Raw genomic sequence first — 10,415 nt, 5'->3', positions numbered from 1 at the left:
AACTCCAACATTGATTTTTTGTTCCTTTTTTTACCTCTTCAAAACTCCAATTTTTTTTTTTTTTTTTTTTTACCTCTTCAAAACTCCAACATTTTTTTTTTTTTTTTTTTACCTCTTCAAAACTCCAATTTTTTTTTTTTTTTTTTTACCTCTTCAAAACTCCAATTTTTTTTTTTTTTTACCTCTTCAAAACTCCAACTTTTTTTTTTTTTTACCTCTTCAAAACTCCAAATTTTTTTTTCTTTTTTTTTACCTCTTCAAAACTCAATTTTTTTTTTTTTTTTTACCTCTTCAAAACTCCAACTTTTTTTTTTTTTTTACCTCTTCAAAACTCCAACATTGATTTTTTGTTCCTTTTTTTACCTCTTCAAAACTCCACAATTTTTTTTTTTTTTTTTTTTTACCTCTTCAAAACTCCAACATTGATTTTTTGTTCCTTTTTTTACCTCTTCAAAACTCCACAATTTTTTTTTTACCTCTTCAAAACTCCAATATTTTTTTTTTTTTTTTTTTACCTCTTCAAAACTCCAACATTGATTTTTTGTTCCTTTTTTTACCTCTTCAAAACTCTTTTTTTTTTTACCTCTTCAAAACTCCACAATTTTTTTTTTTTTTTTTTTACCTCTTCAAAACTCCAAATTCTTTTTTTTTTACCTCTTCAAAACTCCAAATTTTTTTTTTTTTTAACCTCTTCAAAACTCCAACATTGATTTTTTGTTCCTTTTTTTACCTCTTCAAAACTCCAATTTTTTTTTTTTTTTTTTTTTACCTCTTCAAAACTCCAACATTTTTTTTTTTTTTTACCTCTTCAAAACTCTACAGTTTTTTTTTTGTTTTTTTTTTACCTCTTCAAAACTCTACAGTTTTTTTTTTTTTTTTTTTTTACCTCTTCAAAACTCCAACTTTTTTTTTTTTTTTTTTTACCTCTTCAAAACTCCAACATTGATTTTTTGTTCCTTTTTTTACCTCTTCAAAACTCCAACTTTTTTTTTTTTTTTACCTCTTCAAAACTCAATTTTTTTTTTTTTTTTTTACCTCTTCAAAACTCCAACATTGATTTTTTTTTTTTTTTTTTACCTCTTCAAAACTCCAAGATTGATTTTTTGTTCCTTTTTTTACCTCTTCAAAACTCCAAATTTTTTTTTTTTTTTTTTTACCTCTTCAAAACTCCAATTTTTTTTTTTTTTACCTCTTCAAAACTCCAACTTTTTTTTTTTTTTACCTCTTCAAAACTCCAACATTTTTTTTTTTTTTACCTCTTCAAAACTCCAACATTGATTTTTTGTTCCTTTTTTTACCTCTTCAAAACTCCACAATTTTTTTTATTTTTTTTTTTTACCTCTTCAAAACTCCAACTTTTTATTTTTTTTTACCTCTTCAAAACTCATTTTTTTTTATTATTTTTTTTTACCTCTTCAAAACTCCAACATTGATTTTTTGTTCCTTTTTTTACCTCTTCAAAACTCCAACATTTTTTTTTTTTTTTACCTCTTCAAAACTCCAACATTGATTTTTTGTTCCTTTTTTTACCTCTTCAAAACTCAATTTTTTTTTATTTTTTTTTTTACCTCTTCAAAACTCCAACATTGATTTTTTGTTCCTTTTTTTACCTCTTCAAAACTCAATTTTTTTTTTTTTTTTTTTACCTCTTCAAAACTCCACAATTTTTTTTTTTTTTTTTTACCTCTTCAAAACTCCAATTTTTTTTTTTTTTTTTACCTCTTCAAAACTCCAATTTTTTTTTTTTTTTTACCTCTTCAAAACTCCAACTTTTTTTTTTTTTTACCTCTTCAAAACTCCAAATTTTTTTTTCTTTTTTTTTACCTCTTCAAAACTCAATTTTTTTTTTTTTTTTTTACCTCTTCAAAACTCCAACTTTTTTTTTTTTTTTTACCTCTTCAAAACTCCAACATTGATTTTTTGTTCCTTTTTTTACCTCTTCAAAACTCCACAATTTTTTTTTTTTTTTTTTTTTTACCTCTTCAAAACTCCAACATTGATTTTTTGTTCCTTTTTTTACCTCTTCAAAACTCCACAATTTTTTTTTTACCTCTTCAAAACTCCAACATTTTTTTTTTTTTTTTTTACCTCTTCAAAACTCCAACATTGATTTTTTGTTCCTTTTTTTACCTCTTCAAAACTCTTTTTTTTTTTACCTCTTCAAAACTCCACAATTTTTTTTTTTTTTTTTTTACCTCTTCAAAACTCCAAATTCTTTTTTTTTTACCTCTTCAAAACTCCAAATTTTTTTTTTTTTTACCTCTTCAAAACTCCTAAATTTTTTTTTTTTTTTTTTTTACCTCTTCAAAACTCCAACATTGATTTTTTGTTCCTTTTTTTACCTCTTCAAAACTCCAATTTTTTTTTTTTTTTTTTTACCTCTTCAAAACTCTATTTTTTTTTTTTTTTTTTTACCTCTTCAAAACTCCAAGATTGATTTTTTGTTCCTTTTTTTACCTCTTCAAAACTCCACAATTTTTTTTTTTTTTTTTTACCTCTTCAAAACTCCAACATTGATTTTTTGTTCCTTTTTTTACCTCTTCAAAACTCCACAATTTTTTTTTTTTTTTTTTTTACCTCTTCAAAACTCCAACTTTTTATTTTTTTTTACCTCTTCAAAACTCATTTTTTTTTATTTTTTTTTTTTACCTCTTCAAAACTCCAACATTGATTTTTTGTTCCTTTTTTTACCTCTTCAAAACTCCAATTTTTTTTTTTTTTTTTTTTTACCTCTTCAAAACTCAATTTTTTTTTTTTTTTTTACCTCTTCAAAACTCCAACTTTTTTTTTTTTTTTTTTACCTCTTCAAAACTCTACAATTTTTTTTTTTTTTTTTTTTTACCTCTTCAAAACTCCAACTTTTTTTTTTTACCTCTTCAAAACTCCAACTTTTTTTTTTTTTTTTTTTACCTCTTCAAAACTCCAACATTGATTTTTTGTTCCTTTTTTTACCTCTTCAAAACTCCACAATTTTTTTTTTTTTTTTTTTTTACCTCTTCAAAACTCCAACATTGATTTTTTGTTCCTTTTTTACCTCTTCAAAATCCACAATTTTTTTTTTTTTTTTTTTTTACCTCTTCAAAACTCCAACTTTTTTTTTTTTTTTACCTCTTCAAAACTCTTTTTTTTTTTTTTTTTTTTTTACCTCTTCAAAACTCCACAATTTTTTTTTTTTTTTTTTACCTCTTCAAAACTCCAAATTTTTTTATTTTTTTTTTACCTCTTCAAAACTCCAATTTTTTTTTTTTTTTTACCTCTTCAAAACTCCAACTTTTTTTTTTTTTTACCTCTTCAAAACTCCAAATTTTTTTTTCTTTTTTTTTACCTCTTCAAAACTCAATTTTTTTTTTTTTTTTTACCTCTTCAAAACTCCAACTTTTTTTTTTTTTTTTACCTCTTCAAAACTCTACAATTTTTTTTTTTTTTTTTTTTTACCTCTTCAAAACTCCAACATTGATTTTTTGTTCCTTTTTTTACCTCTTCAAAACTCCACAATTTTTTTTTTTTTTTTTTTTTACCTCTTCAAAACTCCAACTTTTTATTTTTTTTTACCTCTTCAAAACTCTACAATTTTTTTTTTTTTTTTTTTTTTACCTCTTCAAAACTCCAACATTGATTTTTTGTTCCTATTTTTACCTCTTCAAAACTCCACAATTTTTTTTATTTTTTTTTTTTACCTCTTCAAAACTCCAACTTTTTTTTTTTTTTTACCTCTTCAAAACTCAATTTTTTTTTTTTTTTTACCTCTTCAAAACTCCAACTTTTTTTTTTTTTTTTTACCTCTTCAAAACTCTACAATTTTTTTTTTTTTTTTTTTTTACCTCTTCAAAACTCCAACTTTTTTTTTTTTTTTTTTTACCTCTTCAAAACTCCAACATTGATTTTTTGTTCCTTTTTTTACCTCTTCAAAACTCCACAATTTTTTTTTTTTTTTTTTTTTACCTCTTCAAAACTCCAACATTGATTTTTTGTTCCTTTTTTTACCTCTTCAAAATCCACAATTTTTTTTATTTTTTTTTTTTACCTCTTCAAAACTCCAACTTTTTTTTTTTTTTTACCTCTTCAAAACTCTTTTCTTTTTTTTTTTTTTTTTTACCTCTTCAAAACTCCACAATTTTTTTTTTTTTTTTTTTACCTCTTCAAAACTCCAAATTTTTTTTTTTTTTTTTTACCTCTTCAAAACTCCAATTTTTTTTTTTTTTTTACCTCTTCAAAACTCCAACTTTTTTTTTTTTTTACCTCTTCAAAACTCCAAATTTTTTTTTCTTTTTTTTTACCTCTTCAAAACTCAATTTTTTTTTATTTTTTTTTACCTCTTCAAAACTCCAACTTTTTTTTTTTTTTTTACCTCTTCAAAACTCTACAATTTTTTTTTTTTTTTTTTTTTTACCTCTTCAAAACTCCAACATTGATTTTTTGTTCCTTTTTTTACCTCTTCAAAACTCCACAATTTTTTTTTTACCTCTTCAAAACTCCAACATTTTTTTTTTTTTTTTTACCTCTTCAAAACTCCAACATTGATTTTTTTGTTCCTTTTTTTACCTCTTCAAAACTATTTTTTTTTTACCTCTTCAAAACTCCACAATTTTTTTTTTTTTTTTTTTACCTCTTCAAAACTCCAAATTCTTTTTTTTTTACCTCTTCAAAACTCCAAATTTTTTTTTTTTTTACCTCTTCAAAACTCCTAAATTTTTTTTTTTTTTTTTTAACCTCTTCAAAACTCCAACATTGATTTTTTGTTCCTTTTTTTACCTCTTCAAAACTCTACAGTTTTTTTTTTGTTTTTTTTTTTACCTCTTCAAAACTCTACAGTTTTTTTTTTTTTTTTTTTTTTACCTCTTCAAAACTCCAACTTTTTTTTTTTTTTTTTTTACCTCTTCAAAACTCCAACATTGATTTTTTGTTCCTTTCTTTACCTCTTCAAAACTCCAACTTTTTTTTTTTTTTTACCTCTTCAAAACTCAATTTTTTTTTTTTTTTTACCTCTTCAAAACTCCAACATTGATTTTTTTTTTTTTTTTTTTACCTCTTCAAAACTCCAAGATTGATTTTTTGTTCCTTTTTTTACCTCTTCAAAACTCAATTTTTTTTTATTTATTTTTTTACCTCTTCAAAACTCCAACATTGATTTTTTGTTCCTTTTTTTACCTCTTCAAAACTCAATTTTTTTTTTTTTTTTTTTACCTCTTCAAAACTCCACAATTTATTTTTTTTTTTTTTACCTCTTCAAAACTCCAATTTTTTTTTTTTTTTTTACCTCTTCAAAACTCCAATTTTTTTTTTTTTTTTACCTCTTCAAAACTCCAACTTTTTTTTTTTTTTACCTCTTCAAAACTCCAAATTTTTTTTTCTTTTTTTTTACCTCTTCAAAACTCAATTTTTTTTTTTTTTTTTTACCTCTTCAAAACTCCAACTTTTTTTTTTTTTTTTACCTCTTCAAAACTCCAACATTGATTTTTTGTTCCTTTTTTTACCTCTTCAAAACTCCACAATTTTTTTTTTTTTTTTTTTTTACCTCTTCAAAACTCCAACATTGATTTTTTGTTCCTTTTTTTACCTCTTCAAAACTCCACAATTTTTTTTTTACCTCTTCAAAACTCCAACATTTTTTTTTTTTTTTTTTACCTCTTCAAAACTCCAACATTGATTTTTTGTTCCTTTTTTTACCTCTTCAAAACTCTTTTTTTTTTACCTCTTCAAAACTCCACAATTTTTTTTTTTTTTTTTTTACCTCTTCAAAACTCCAAATTCTTTTTTTTTTACCTCTTCAAAACTCCAAATTTTTTTTTTTTTTACCTCTTCAAAACTCCTAAATTTTTTTTTTTTTTTTTTTTTACCTCTTCAAAACTCCAACATTGATTTTTTGTTCCTTTTTTTACCTCTTCAAAACTCCAATTTTTTTTTTTTTTTTTTACCTCTTCAAAACTCTATTTTTTTTTTTTTTTTTTTACCTCTTCAAAACTCCAAGATTGATTTTTTGTTCCTTTTTTTACCTCTTCAAAACTCCACAATTTTTTTTTTTTTTTTTTTACCTCTTCAAAACTCCAACATTGATTTTTTGTTCCTTTTTTTACCTCTTCAAAACTCCACAATTTTTTTTTTTTTTTTTTTTACCTCTTCAAAACTCCAACTTTTTATTTTTTTTTACCTCTTCAAAACTCATTTTTTTTTATTTTTTTTTTTTACCTCTTCAAAACTCCAACATTGATTTTTTGTTCCTTTTTTTACCTCTTCAAAACTCCAATTTTTTTTTTTTTTTTTTTTTACCTCTTCAAAACTCAATTTTTTTTTTTTTTTTTACCTCTTCAAAACTCCAACTTTTTTTTTTTTTTTTTTACCTCTTCAAAACTCTACAATTTTTTTTTTTTTTTTTTTTTACCTCTTCAAAACTCCAACTTTTTTTTTTTTTTTTTTTACCTCTTCAAAACTCCAACATTGATTTTTTGTTCCTTTTTTTACCTCTTCAAAACTCCACAATTTTTTTTTTTTTTTTTTTTTACCTCTTCAAAACTCCAACATTGATTTTTTGTTCCTTTTTTACCTCTTCAAAATCCACAATTTTTTTTTTATTTTTTTTTTACCTCTTCAAAACTCCAACTTTTTTTTTTTTTTTACCTCTTCAAAACTCTTTTTTTTTTTTTTTTTTTTTTACCTCTTCAAAACTCCACAATTTTTTTTTTTTTTTTTTTACCTCTTCAAAACTCCAAATTTTTTTATTTTTTTTTTACCTCTTCAAAACTCCAATTTTTTTTTTTTTTTTACCTCTTCAAAACTCCAACTTTTTTTTTTTTTTACCTCTTCAAAACTCCAAATTTTTTTTTCTTTTTTTTTACCTCTTCAAAACTCAATTTTTTTTTTTTTTTTTACCTCTTCAAAACTCCAACTTTTTTTTTTTTTTTTACCTCTTCAAAACTCCAATTTTTTTTTTTTTTTTTACCTCTTCAAAACTCCAACATTGATTTTTTGTTCCTTTTTTTACCTCTTCAAAACTCCACAATTTTTTTTTTTTTTTTTTTTTACCTCTTCAAAACTCCAACTTTTTATTTTTTTTTACCTCTTCAAAACTCTACAATTTTTTTTTTTTTTTTTTTTTACCTCTTCAAAACTCCAACATTGATTTTTTGTTCCTATTTTTACCTCTTCAAAACTCCACAATTTTTTTTATTTTTTTTTTTTACCTCTTCAAAACTCCAACTTTTTTTTTTTTTTTACCTCTTCAAAACTCAATTTTTTTTTTTTTTTACCTCTTCAAAACTCCAACTTTTTTTTTTTTTTTTTACCTCTTCAAAACTCTACAATTTTTTTTTTTTTTTTTTTTTACCTCTTCAAAACTCCAACTTTTTTTTTTTTTTTTTTTACCTCTTCAAAACTCCAACATTGATTTTTTGTTCCTTTTTTTACCTCTTCAAAACTCCACAATTTTTTTTTTTTTTTTTTTTTACCTCTTCAAAACTCCAACATTGATTTTTTGTTCCTTTTTTTACCTCTTCAAAATCCACAATTTTTTTTATTTTTTTTTTTTACCTCTTCAAAACTCCAACTTTTTTTTTTTTTTTACCTCTTCAAAACTCTTTTCTTTTTTTTTTTTTTTTTTACCTCTTCAAAACTCCACAATTTTTTTTTTTTTTTTTTACCTCTTCAATACTCCAAATTTTTTTTTTTTTTTTTTACCTCTTCAAAACTCCAATTTTTTTTTTTTTTTTACCTCTTCAAAACTCCAATTTTTTTTTTTTTTTTACCTCTTCAAAACTCCAACATTGATTTTTTGTTCCTTTTTTTACCTCTTCAAAACTCCACAATTTTTTTTTTTTTTTTTTTTTACCTCTTCAAAACTCCAACATTGATTTTTTGTTCCTTTTTTTACCTCTTCAAAATCCACAATTTTTTTTATTTTTTTTTTTTACCTCTTCAAAACTCCAACTTTTTTTTTTTTTTTACCTCTTCAAAACTCTTTTCTTTTTTTTTTTTTTTTTTACCTCTTCAAAACTCCACAATTTTTTTTTTTTTTTTTACCTCTTCAATACTCCAAATTTTTTTTTTTTTTTTTTACCTCTTCAAAACTCCAATTTTTTTTTTTTTTTTACCTCTTCAAAACTCCAAATTTTTTTATTTTTTTTTTACCTCTTCAAAACTCCAATTTTTTTTTTTTTTTTACCTCTTCAAAACTCCAACTTTTTTTTTTTTTTACCTCTTCAAAACTCCAAATTTTTTTTTCTTTTTTTTTACCTCTTCAAAACTCAATTTTTTTTTTTTTTTTTACCTCTTCAAAACTCCAACTTTTTTTTTTTTTTTTACCTCTTCAAAACTCCAATTTTTTTTTTTTTTTTTACCTCTTCAAAACTCCAACATTGATTTTTTGTTCCTTTTTTTACCTCTTCAAAACTCCACAATTTTTTTTTTTTTTTTTTTTTACCTCTTCAAAACTCCAACTTTTTATTTTTTTTTACCTCTTCAAAACTCTACAATTTTTTTTTTTTTTTTTTTTTACCTCTTCAAAACTCCAACATTGATTTTTTGTTCCTATTTTTACCTCTTCAAAACTCCACAATTTTTTTTATTTTTTTTTTTTACCTCTTCAAAACTCCAACTTTTTTTTTTTTTTTACCTCTTCAAAACTCAATTTTTTTTTTTTTTTTACCTCTTCAAAACTCCAACTTTTTTTTTTTTTTTTTACCTCTTCAAAACTCTACAATTTTTTTTTTTTTTTTTTTTTACCTCTTCAAAACTCCAACTTTTTTTTTTTTTTTTTTTACCTCTTCAAAACTCCAACATTGATTTTTTGTTCCTTTTTTTACCTCTTCAAAACTCCACAATTTTTTTTTTTTTTTTTTTTTACCTCTTCAAAACTCCAACATTGATTTTTTGTTCCTTTTTTTACCTCTTCAAAATCCACAATTTTTTTTATTTTTTTTTTTTACCTCTTCAAAACTCCAACTTTTTTTTTTTTTTTACCTCTTCAAAACTCTTTTCTTTTTTTTTTTTTTTTTTACCTCTTCAAAACTCCACAATTTTTTTTTTTTTTTTTTACCTCTTCAATACTCCAAATTTTTTTTTTTTTTTTTTACCTCTTCAAAACTCCAATTTTTTTTTTTTTTTTACCTCTTCAAAACTCCAACTTTTTTTTTTTTTTACCTCTTCAAAACTCCAAATTTTTTTTTCTTTTTTTTTACCTCTTCAAAACTCAATTTTTTTTTATTTTTTTTTACCTCTTCAAAACTCCAACTTTTTTTTTTTTTTTTACCTCTTCAAAACTCTACAATTTTTTTTTTTTTTTTTTTTTTACCTCTTCAAAACTCCAACATTGATTTTTTGTTCCTTTTTTTACCTCTTCAAAACTCCACAATTTTTTTTTTACCTCTTCAAAACTCCAACATTTTTTTTTTTTTTTTTACCTCTTCAAAACTCCAACATTGATTTTTTTGTTCCTTTTTTTACCTCTTCAAAACTATTTTTTTTTTACCTCTTCAAAACTCCACAATTTTTTTTTTTTTTTTTTTACCTCTTCAAAACTCCAAATTCTTTTTTTTTTACCTCTTCAAAACTCCAAATTTTTTTTTTTTTTACCTCTTCAAAACTCCTAAATTTTTTTTTTTTTTTTTTAACCTCTTCAAAACTCCAACATTGATTTTTTGTTCCTTTTTTTACCTCTTCAAAACTCTACAGTTTTTTTTTTTGTTTTTTTTTTACCTCTTCAAAACTCTACAGTTTTTTTTTTTTTTTTTTTTTTACCTCTTCAAAACTCCAACTTTTTTTTTTTTTTTTTTTACCTCTTCAAAACTCCAACATTGATTTTTTGTTCCTTTCTTTACCTCTTCAAAACTCCAACTTTTTTTTTTTTTTTACCTCTTCAAAACTCAATTTTTTTTTTTTTTTTACCTCTTCAAAACTCCAACATTGATTTTTTTTTTTTTTTTTTTACCTCTTCAAAACTCCAAGATTGATTTTTTGTTCCTTTTTTTACCTCTTCAAAACTCCAAATTTTTTTTTTTTTTTTTTACCTCTTCAAAACTCCAATTTTTTTTTTTTTTACCTCTTCAAAACTCCAACTTTTTTTTTTTTTTACCTCTTCAAAACTCCAACATTTTTTTTTTTTTTACCTCTTCAAAACTCCAACATTGATTTTTTGTTCCTTTTTTTACCTCTTCAAAACTCCACAATTTTTTTTATTTTTTTTTTTTACCTCTTCAAAACTCCAACTTTTTATTTTTTTTACCTCTTCAAAACTCATTTTTTTTTATTATTTTTTTTTACCTCTTCAAAACTCCAACATTGATTTTTTGTTCCTTTTTTTACCTCTTCAAAACTCCAACATTTTTTTTTTTTTTTACCTCTTCAAAACTCCAACATTGATTTTTTGTTCCTTTTTTTACCTCTTCAAAACTCAATTTTTTTTTTTTTTTTTTTTTACCTCTTCA

The sequence above is a fragment of the Callionymus lyra genome, unplaced genomic scaffold (assembly GCF_982586985.1).
Source record: "Callionymus lyra unplaced genomic scaffold, fCalLyr1.hap1.1 HAP1_SCAFFOLD_44, whole genome shotgun sequence".
NCBI classification, from domain to species: Eukaryota; Metazoa; Chordata; class Actinopteri; order Syngnathiformes; family Callionymidae; genus Callionymus; species Callionymus lyra.
This window is presented reverse-complemented; position numbering follows the sequence as displayed.